Source organism: Euprymna scolopes, chromosome 28 (genome assembly GCF_053919585.1).
Source record: "Euprymna scolopes isolate OS-2025 chromosome 28, ASM5391958v1, whole genome shotgun sequence".
Taxonomy (NCBI): domain Eukaryota; kingdom Metazoa; phylum Mollusca; class Cephalopoda; order Sepiida; family Sepiolidae; genus Euprymna; species Euprymna scolopes.
This window is the reverse complement of record NC_136509.1, coordinates 102,258,030-102,270,529: the sequence shown is the minus strand read 5'-3', so window position 1 is coordinate 102,270,529 and position 12,500 is coordinate 102,258,030. Positions and strand designations below refer to the sequence as shown.

Genomic DNA, 12,500 nt, shown 5'->3' with positions numbered 1-12,500 from the left:
TGGGACTTTTCGGCCACCCTGTATATCTACATTCGCTCACACACATACTCACACACATAATCACACATACATACACACACAAATAAAAATGGGAAAGATTAGAAAGCCTTTCTAATATCTCCCATTTTTATTTTTGGTGTCGAGAGGTTCTGAGTCACCTGAGGAAGTCCCTTTGATTGAAACAGATGGCTATTTGTATATACCACATGTAACTGTTTACCCGCAAATAATAAAAAAAAATATTTTGCTCGTTTTATTGAGCACTATTTAACAACTTCGTTGTCTTCATTAGTCCCGACTTTTAAACACCTCAAACATATATATATATATATATATATATATATATATATATATATATATATATATATATATATATATATATTTATATATATATATATATATATATATATATATATATATATATGAGCAAACAGTTAATAAAATATGTTAATAACACTTTGAAATGAGTTAAAAACATATTTAATCTGAAAAGGAAACACTAGATAAATGGATAGTCCGGAGTTTCGAAGAAATACTTTCCTTCTCATCAGAGGGTAGGAATTAGTAAAAATACCGGATCGGATTTTGCATGCAGAAGTATTTGATGAAACAACAAGTAAGTCAAAGATCTTACTTGAAAACAAAAAAAGTGAAGCAGAGGGAATATGGTGAAGAAAAAGGTGATTACACATGAATGGATAGTCTGGTGGAAGATAAAAAATCCAGTAACGGTAAAATCCAAATGTAAATCTTCAAGAAAGTTAATTGAATTTCCATTTGTACAAGTAAAATCCAAGGAAATCCCGTAATTGGAAGAAGATGGCCCATAATAATCCAAAGGAAGAAATCCATGGAATAATTCAATAAATTTATAAATAATAATTCTTCAATATTTATAATGTACTTTAATTTTACCATCTTGGATCATTTTGGTAAATTTAATTATAATTTATATATATATATATATATATATATATATATATATATATATATATATATATATATATATACATATACATATATATATATATATATATATATATATATATATATATATATATATATATTGATCCTTTCTTTTTGTTAGCGACACGTGTTTCGTCATTTACGACTCATCAAAGTTGCCGAAACCAGCGAGATTTGAAATCGGGACATCATGACAAGAAGCCAAGTACTTCCAAGGATGGAATACTGTTGCCATATCTGGGCAGGAGCTGCTAAAATAGCCTATCCTGCTTTGACAGAGTACAAAATAGACTTCGTGGCTTAATGGGGGATGCCCTTTTCTCTACCCTGCAACCTCTCTCCCACAGAAGAGACGTTGCGAGCCTATTCTTGTTTTATCGTTATTTCCATGACAGGTGCTCGTCTGAACTTCAATCTCTGGTCCCCCCTCGCCAATCTTTCACGAAAGACACCCGTCTAGCTGAATCCACTGTGAAAAATTTCCCCCAATCTATATCTGTGCCTAAATCAAAACGCGGATTCCATGAACAAAGCTTCTTTCTTAGAACTGCACGCCTGTGGAACTCTGTTCCGTTTGCTTGCTTCCCACCGGACTACAACTTGGATGTCTTCAAGTCCAATGTTAACAAATTCCTAATGAACCGCCCCCTTAAGTAAACATTTCATCAAATCTCCACACTAACGTAATGTACTTGCAATAACCCTTATCCCTGAGTGGCTTCCGGGCCTTGATGAGTGGTGATCACTGTGTAAAAAAAAAAGCCAGAAACTATTCCACTGGGCTATCCTGGAACGAAGGCTGAAAGTATCGCGTTTTATGTACATGTTGTTTATTTGTTTTTGTTAGCGATACTTTTTGAATTAATTCTATTATTTTATGACAGTGCATTTTTACCTAAATGAAAGTTGTATATATATATATATATATATATATATATATATATATATATATATATATATATATATATATATATATATACAGGGTGACCTCAAAAAAACAAAAGTTAAATGGAGGCCACCTAGAACATATGCTGTAGAACGGAGAAAAAAAGTCCAAATACCCTAGTGTTTTGATGTGATTTTTAGAATCTATTATTAAGCTTAATTCATATAATACTTTCACAAAATCAAAACAATGAAATGAACAATGCGATCATCACTTTGTGTATTTTTATATTCATTAGAATTGTTTCGTTTACCATTTTATACAATTTCAAACATTATGTCATTCGAAAATATTCCTCAAATAAGACGCTGAAATACACGTATATATATATATATATATATATATATATATATATATATATATATATATATATATATACGTGAACACATTTTGAATCCTTATTTAAGCGATCAAGGACAAGTATCCATAGTGTCCTGCAAGCCAACTTCAGTTTTGTAGATTTGGTTTTCTCTATGGCTCTGCCAGGACACTAATATATATATATATATATATATATATATATATATATATATACATATCGTACCAATATAAAATCTAAAAAAATCTTCTTTTAAATATTATATCGGGCTTGCCGAAACCTCGCTGGAAGATCGTTTTAGAGTCCACAATGCTCCTTAGGCCTAATCACAAAATATTCCTACATAAAATGGAAAATTCTCAAAACATCTAATACTTTAAAGTTTCTTTATTCCTCTGGCTTTCTTTGTCTGCATGAAAAACAATTTTTATCACCAACTATAAAAATAGTGACAAACTACTAAATATTAAAGTGAACTGTCAATTGTTTGCAAACATTACAAATCCCACCTCCTTAGCAACTGCGCGCCATACTGAAGCACTTTCATTAGACACCATCTGACTTAAACACTTCACTTCATTCCGTTAGAAATAATTATAAAAAATAGTTATGTATCTTTTATTCTATTAGTAATAATAATATTAATAATAATAGTTATTTTTCTTTTAATCCATTAGTAATAATTATACAATAATAGTTATTTAGCTCTTATTCAATTAGTAATAATAATAACAACAACAATACTACTACTACTAATAATAATAATATTAATATTAATAATATTAATAAACATAATAATAGTAATAATATTTTTATTTTATGCCATTAGTAATGATTATACAATAATAGTTATTTAGGTATTATTCCATTATTATTATTATTAGTAGTAGTAGTAGCAGTAGTAGTAGTAGTAATAGTAGTATTAATAGTAGTAGTAGCTATTTATCTTATTAGTAATTATTATAAAATGATAGTTATTTATTTTATTACTTATTAGTTATTTTCTATTTCATTAATAGTAGTAGCAGTACTCATAATAATAATAATAATAATAATAATAATAATAATAATAATAATAATAATAATAATAATAATTTATTTACCTTTTATGCCATTAATAATTATAATATTATGGTCATTTACTTTTTATCCTATTATAAATAATAATAATAATCATTATATTATCTTTTATATAATTAGTAATAATTATTAAATAATAAGTTTTCCATTAGTAGTAATAATAATAATACTTTTTTAAAACTTTTATTCCATTAGTATTAATAATAAAAAATAGTTATTCATATTTTATTCATTAGGTATTTATCTTTTACTGTTTTCATAATAATAATAATAATAATAATAATAATAATAATAATAATAATAATAATAACATTATTAATAATAGTTACCCATCCTTTATTTCATTATTAATAATTATAAAACATTACTGAAGCTTCTTTAAATAAAATCACCCAACTTATCTTAATTAAAACCTCAATTGTTCCGAAAATAAATTAAAATAAATTTAAATAAATTAAAATAAATTAAAAACTCAGAATCTTCACATCCTTTCCCCCTATAAACTTAAGTAACGTAATTAAAATTCCATAACCACCCAATAAGTATTTTACAGCTTTCCGTTAATTTGAAAAAAATACTTTTATAATTATAAATCTATATTATTATTCCTTTCATTTACATAAAACATTTTATATTAATTCTATTGGATGCAACTATAGACATTTGAACTGGGCGTATCTTTGCTCTATCTGCCCCTACCACCACCATAATTTTTCTTATTTATTTATCACTTTCAGTCTCTCTCCGTCATATGTTCTCTTCGCTCCCCCCCGCCGCTTCATCGAACAGTCTTCTCTTCTTTCTAATTCATGTTAATTTCCTTCCTTCTATTCTTAAACTTTAATTTCAATTCAAACTATAAATATTATCTATATTTCTCCCCTCATCCCTGTTCTTTTCCTTTTCTATTTCTATCCGCTCACTCCTTCTTCTCCCTCTATATTCAGCACTTCAACTTTTTTTATACTTATATGTAATTGAAAATATTTTTTTCTTTTCTAATTTATTTTGGCTTAAATTGTCTGACGAGATCGGCAGGATAATTTTATTGTCTCGTCGATTGAAACAACTTTTAATGATTTTAGTAAGAATCTCGAGGTTGAAATAATAAAAACATATTTAACTCTACTTACGTATTGGGCACCTTTCCCCTATTTTTACCTCCTAATATATGCATATATATATATATATATATATATATATATATATATATATATAATTTCGAAATAACCAACACAACGAGTTATTATAACAAGTTTACCATAACATGTATTTCTTCAGTATGGATTTCGTTTTTCGGACTCACTTTCTTCAGTGTTACAATCATTTCTTAATCATTTTGACACGCTTTAACATTATTTCGTTTAAAGATATTCCAAAATGGCTAATCATCAGACACAAAATACAACCATAATAATATCTTTTAACGAAATAATATTTAAGCTTGTCCAAATGGTTAAGAAACGATTGTAACACTGCAAAGATACATTTAATATAAAACCTGTTATAATATATCGTTGTCTTCGTTATTGCGAAATTATAATGTATATACTCTATCACTGATACTGATAATCAATCGAGCTTAATTAATTAGGTCAATTCGCATTTATTTTGGTTTAATTGGTATATGAATATTACCGAAAGTTATTAAGTAAATTTTAGTTATATATATATATATATATCATCTAGAGGAAGTCTCGAAATAAAGACGATACGTTGATGAACACATAACGCAGTTTGTTCCTTTTTATTTCTCTCTCTCTCTTTCTCTCTTTCTCTCTCTCTCTCTCTCTCTCTCTCTATATATATATATATATATATATATAGAGAGAGAGAGAGAGAGAGAGATTTTTTATAATTATTTCTAACGGAATGAAGTGAAGTGTTTAAGTCAGATGGTGTCTAATGAAAGTGCTTCAGTATGGCGTGCAGTTGCTAAGGAGGTGGGATTTGTAATGTTTGCAATCAATTGACAGTTCACTTTAATATTTGGTAGTTTGTTACTATTTTTATAGTTGGTGATAAAAATTGTTTTTCATGCAGACAAAGAAAGCCAGAGGAATACAGAAACTTAAAAGTATTAGATTTTTTTACATATATATATATATATATATATATATATATATATATATATATATATATATATATAGTAATTTATAAAATATATGGCGATTAAGCTACACTGAATATTCTGCGTTTCATCCAACTATAGGATTCGTCAGGCTTATGCGCGAATTCTGTCGTTGCTTCTTGTTTTTATACATGTTGAGGATCACTATGGGCATGCATTTTATCAAACAAAGGATCTGTTTTAGAGCTAGGTTAGTAAATTTATGTGAATAAATGAAATTGTTATATATATATATATATATATATATATATATTCTCAAAGAAAGGGAGTATGGATAACTGATTAAACCATGGAGGATGAGGATGTCTTTGATCAGTTGTCCTTTCCCAGCCTCCATCCAAACTCCCCTTCTTCTTAAAACAGTGGCCCCTTATTTGGCGCCATTTATATCAGAATCTTTCCTTCGATCGGCGTAAAACGCATTCGTGTCACGAATTCCAGGGTCTTCATCAAAAATATTCGACGCCATGATTATTTCATTATTGCCCTGCTTTTCCACTCGATGGCTGCTATCCCCCCCACTGCGCTACTATTCCCCCTCTCTTCAACGCTACACAAACGCAAGCCAATCTAACTCATTTGTGCCCATCAGTCAACTAGCTTGCATACACATTCATTCACCCTCTTCCCCGTCTCTACTTTCTCGACAGTAAACTCTATTCTGTTGCCCACCGTCCGCCCAGCCCTTTCCGGAAAACACAGATCCTTTTTCGCTCCACCCGGTTTCTGTCGGCCATAACACCAGGTTCGACAACACGGCAAATTCGATATTTCACCGGTGGTTGGTAGTGTGCAAAATGGCGGAGAAAATGTTTCTATTAGATATCCGTTTAGTTTTTCGAAGATGGACGGAGATGAGATTATTATTGACACAAAATTCAGCGATTACGTAATTAAATGCAGAATTTTGTTCAAGATTGAAATCGAATTATACAACAAACTCCATTTTGTATTAGTTGAATTAATCCGACTAATATTCTCATATTGAGTGTTATTTGCACTGCGTTTTGGTCGATGTAACATCCGACCTTCTTCAGGTATGTAAGTCGCCATGTTTGGTGAAGGAAAAGAAGAATGTTACCTCTGCAATTCCAAAGAGAATTATTTTTAAATTATTTATAATTTCTTTCTTAAGGTCGCATTCCTGCTCTTTTGTTAATTGCTCTACTAATCTGTTCTAAATTCCGAATCTTATGAGAATATTTGTCTTTGTACACATCAATTTCTACATATCGACAACTAATCTATATAATTATAAAACTCAAATGATCTTGTAACGATGTATGTAACCCACTTTCCAGTTTACGACATCCGGTTGCGCATGCGCGCATGACCTGCGCACTTAAATATTAACGTTATTATTTCGAAATTATTAATTAACATGAGAAGAGTGGGTTTAAAATAACTTAAACGTAATACAGAAATGAACAATGTAAAAAAAAAGCAGACAGTATTAACAATTGTTTATTTGGATAATTTAAACGCGAAAAAAGCAAAAACAAAGAACAATTGGGACGCTGAAATATTAACGTTATTATTTCGAAATTATTGTTTAACGTTGGAATAGTGGGGTTTATAATAACTTAAACGTAATACAGAAATGAACGATGTAAATAAAAAAGCAGATATATCAAAATTTGAATTTAACTATAATAAGTATTATGGTATCTGTTCAGTGCACATTTACCTATAAGTATGGCCAACCACTTATAATTCAGTAACTGTAAATTAAAAAAAAAATCAATTATAATAAACAGAACGACTTATAGAAATCTATCTATATTCTTTTTTCATTTTAATATACTTTCATAGAAATGTTTCTGTTATGTAAAAAAAAAACCTATTTTCTTTACGTCACAAGTGTCATGCTCATACATGAATTCCATAGCTAATATAACATACTGACCCAACGGGTCACGGGTAGTCTAGTAATGCTCTATTAATTAACAGTGTAACTTTTAATGCTAATAGTTGATTAAATTTTTTCATTGTGTCCACCCTGGGGATAATAATGAATTATTCCACTTACAATAAAACCGGGAAAATACGTCATGCACACGTTGTAGTCGGATTGACCTATAACTATACTCTTTATTTCTGGCATGTTCTTTTCTATTCAATACATTTTGGTACCACAACAAAATTAAATCAAGTGAAACGCTTTAATATATATCGCCAATCATCGTCGTTTCGATTCGATTCTAGTTTCTGCTGTTACATTGATCCTTTGTCCAGTGGTCACTCCACTCCATCAGTGCCTGTCAATCGCCTCATCAGTTTAGCTAGATAGACTATTTTTTCGTGCAGAAAAGAAACGAGGAAACATTCGATGAGAGTTTATTAAAAATTATTTTTTTGAGAGAATCGACTCACACACGAGAAGGAGACTAATCTTCTCTTAGCTTATAAATTATTTAACTTACCTTCTTATTTTAATCTTTTGGTTGCATATGGTCAGATGTTAGATGGCGCGTTATTTCACTCTTTGCGATATTCAAAGTTTTCTTTTTTACATTATTGGCTAACTGCCTCAAGCAACCCATGGCAGACTCGCATTATTCAATGTCTCAGCTTCGACACACAGACCTATTAGAAACCTAAGTTTCTTTTCCAGCACGACAAACATGACGTTATTGTCTTACTTTCGTATCACGTCCTGCCGTGTCTACGTCGTTTGATCTGCTACTATTTGCCTGAATCATTCTCTTTTGAAGGTTTGGAAAAACATCTATCCAATGTGCCCCTATTAAATTATACACATGTTGATTTCAGTCTCTCTGTACTTGACATCCAAAAATTACAAAGGTAACTTTTTTTATATTTTTTATTTAAAAATTAAAGAATATATTTTAAAGTACAAGAGTGGTCAGATAATATGCAAGTCTTGAAGAAGTTTCTTATACGATTCCGCACAACGACGAATAACTGTTAATAGCGAGAAAGTCATTTTCTTAAAGCTAGAAACAAATGGGATAGGCAATCAGCTCTTGGTGGTCCTGTAATCATCCGAGCCAGATGAAGTATCTCGTTCGATTTGCTCTCTGAACTAGCGAGGCGATCAATACTGGTAGATCGATAATCGAGGACCTCGTTCATTCGAAATAAGAGAAAAGAGAAGATAAATTGTTGGCTTTGCTATTTGTTTGTAGCATCGGCACAAGAATCTAACTTCTTTTTTTACTGTGGGTTTGTGCATAGAAAATACTTGCTGGGTATGAAGACTTCTAATAAAAGAGATTAGGAACTGCCTAACCCTAACCCTAACCTTTACTCCCCGGGGAGTAGACCGCAACTAGAGTGATTGATGAGACGTGTTTCAGGTTAAGAGAAAGTAAGGAACGAATTTAATTAAAATATATACAAACAAAAAAAAAAAAGAAAAGGAAAGAAAAAAGGCGACTTGGACAAAAAAGAGACAATTACAAAAATAGGGGTATATATTTTTGTTGCAACCTCCTTCTCACATAACAATGTCACAGCTGACATAAGCCGTTTTAATGTAGAGTGCAAGGCGCTTTCACAGAGTAAACCGTCTAGAAACGCAGAATCTATTAGAACGATGCTTAATCTTATATAACTTGGAGCACCCCTCGGACAGGTCGCTAGATCAGCAATAATAGTTCATGGTTATTACATATCGCGAAAAACATCAGTAAAAATGTATATATATATATATATATATATATACATAAATACATAGAGGAGTATATATATATATATATATATATATATATTTATATATATATATATATATACTCCTATAAATTCGTTTTTCTTTTGTGTGTATTGATATTCATATTAAAACCCCTCTTTTCTATTTATTTAAAAAGATAATACAATTTTCTTATATATAGGTTTTGGAATTACATGCACTAGCAAAATGTCTAGCTAATTTGCATATTCTTTTAAACATTAATTTTAATTTATTCCCTATTGCTTCGGTTTTATAATGGGATAATCGTCTTTAGTTAACTATTACGTGTAATTATATTCATGCAGATATTCTACATGATTTATACTTATATAATATTTGCGTAAAAAGTTTATAGTAAACACAAAATTGTTTCCATATATACTTATGTATACGTATATATTTTTGTTTAACAAATTTTGCCTACCAAACTCCTCCTAGAGTTTTTGGTCTGCAGACATGAAACTTCATATATAAGGTATTTGAATCCATGCAAAACTTTATATTTGGGTTTTAGCGCGGAAAAATCGGTACAAAAGTGTGAAAATTTAAAAAAATGAAATTTGCCAGGTGATGGTCGAACGCCGGCATTTCGAATGGATAACGTAGTAGCTATTGGTTCATGTTTTAATTTTTAGCCTTGCAGTTAACATGTTTCCATAGCCCAGTCATTGACGGAAGAGGCAAAATAAATCGTGAGCTGGACGTTTTAGTTTCGATTCTCGGTGGTGGCGCATGAGTCTTTTTTTCTTATAGTTTTTTTTTTAAATCATTACTATATATTGCATCCAATCTATCTATCTATCTATATATATATATATATATATATATATATATATATATATATATATATAAAGTGAAAATGTATGTCTGTCTTTTCTCTATGGTAGTTAAGGAAGACTATTATACAGAAAGGCATTACTTTACATATTCACACTTTTTAATATATACATAGGCACATAACCGTATAAACAGTACATAGGGCCCGAGCAAAGCTGGGCGGAACTGCTAGTATATATATATATATATATATATATATATATATATACGAGCAAACAGTTAATAAAACATGTTAAAATCACTTTGTAAATGAGTTCAAAACTTATTTAATCAGAAAAGGACACACTAGATAAGTGGACAGTTCTTAATCCGCGGAGTTTCGAAGAAATACTTTCCTTCTCATCAGAGGGTAGGAATTTGTTAAAATGCGGGATCGGATTTTGCATTCAAAAGTAATTGCTAATTCCTACCCTCTGATTAGAAGGAAAGTATTTCTTCGAAACTCTGCGGATTAAGGACTATCCACTTATCTAGTGTTTCCTTTTCTGATTAAATAAGTTTTGAACTCATTTACAAAGTGATTTTTTAACATGTTTTATTAACTGTTTGATCATATTATAAGCGCTATCTCCTATTTGGTTTTATCGAACTTTTACATCTGGCTGAGATAACTTTATGAATATTCATTCTTTAATATTTATAATATACATTAATTTTACCATCTTGGATCATTTTGGTAAATTTAATTGTAAATTTTATCTTATATATATATATATATATATATATATATATATATATATATATATATATATATATATATATACATATATATATATATATATATATATATGTATATATATAATGATTCTTTGAGGGGTACAAAATATTCTTTGAGAGGTAAAAACATATATATATATATATATGTAGGAGTATATATATATATATATATATATATAATTCTTTGAGAGGTAAAAATATAACGCAATCATGATGGGAAGACTTAAATTCATGATTAAAAACGTATAAAATAAAGTGAAGAGAAGGAAAGAGAAGGGGGAAAACAGGGAAGTCAGCTGACCTGTTTCGTACTCGCTTTTGTTTTGAAGAAAAAAAACGAATGGGAATCGAAAATATGTACAAATAAAATCACGTTGAGTTAGGTTATGTATGAGGGAAAATGGGGGAGAGCGATTAAAATACAGCAGCGGTATAATACTCGAAGATCCTAGATATTAATCACACTCAAGCCCAAGAGGCATTCTTTCCGTTTACAGAGAGAAGACCTCCTCATCCGAACGTGAACAGTCTCCAAGATCTTTAAATGACATAATGAGTGAGCATATGACGGGTTAATAATAATTACACCAACATCAATAATAAAAATAATAACAACAATAATAAATACAGTAATAAAAACAATAATAACAATAATGATAACAATAAAAAAATGATGATAACAATAATAATAATGACATTAATAATGACAAAAGCAATAATAATAATAATAATAGTAATAATAATAAAAGTAATAATAATAACAATATAAATAATAAAAAACAATAATAAAAACAATAATAACAATAATGATAACAATAAACAATGATGATAACAATAATAATGACATTAATAATGACAAAAGCAATAATAATAATAATAGTAATAATAATAACAGTAATAATAATAACAATATAAATAATAAAAAAAACAATAATAAAAACAATAATAACAATAAATAGGCTTCCTTCAGTCTTGACAAACTATGGATACCCACTGTAAGGGTGCCTGCACGTGAAATTTGTGTGGCAAGAGTTGCGCAATCTCCAATCACGCCTCTCCTGAGTCAACATTGTTGCATACCAGTGGCAAGTTGAGGTACAAGACGACTGGAAACAATGCCGAGATAAGCGGAGAGCACATACAGCGCCTAGAATTCCCAAATGGTCACCCATCTGGTATTAGCCAGGCTCAACGTTGCTTAACTTCGGTGATCAGACGAGAACCGGTGTTTCAACGTGATTATGCCGTATAATAAATGATAATAATAATAATAGTAATAACAACAATATAAATAATAAAAACAATAATAAAAACAATAATAAAAACCATAATAAAAGCAATAACAACTATAAAAGATAAAAATATAATAATAATAATAATAGTAATAATATCAACAATATAAATAATAAAAACAGTAATAATAAAAACAATAATAAAAACAATAATAATAATAATAATAATAATAATAATAATAATAATAATAATAATAATAATAATAATAATAATCTGTTTACCTACAATGTGAAAATACATTAACTGCCCAACTAAGGGAACAAATCTAACATTCCGCTTATAACGGCGGACCACTTTCAGAGGCACAGAAAAGATGCTAAAAAGGAACACTTTACCTTTATAGAGAGACCAAAGGATCCCGAAGAGGTAAAATGTAGAGTAAGAATTTAGTCATGGCATGGATCGACTACAAGAACACATATGATAGGATCCCGAAAGCATGGATAAGAGAATGCCTGAGAATGTACAAAATATCAGGCAAGTTCATCATTTGATAGAAAATACGATGAGAACACGA

General features: G+C 29.4%; 1 protein-coding gene and 1 pseudogene across 1 annotated transcript in view; one reads left to right on the top strand and one right to left on the bottom strand.

Annotated features, from left to right (window-relative positions):
• The window catches only part of LOC145249762 (photoreceptor-specific nuclear receptor-like), a 446,605-nt gene that overhangs the window by 323,501 nt on the left and 110,604 nt on the right, over positions 1-12,500 (top strand). The window lies entirely within an intron of this gene.
• LOC145249796 (5S ribosomal RNA) lies at positions 11,826-11,942 on the bottom strand (annotated as a pseudogene).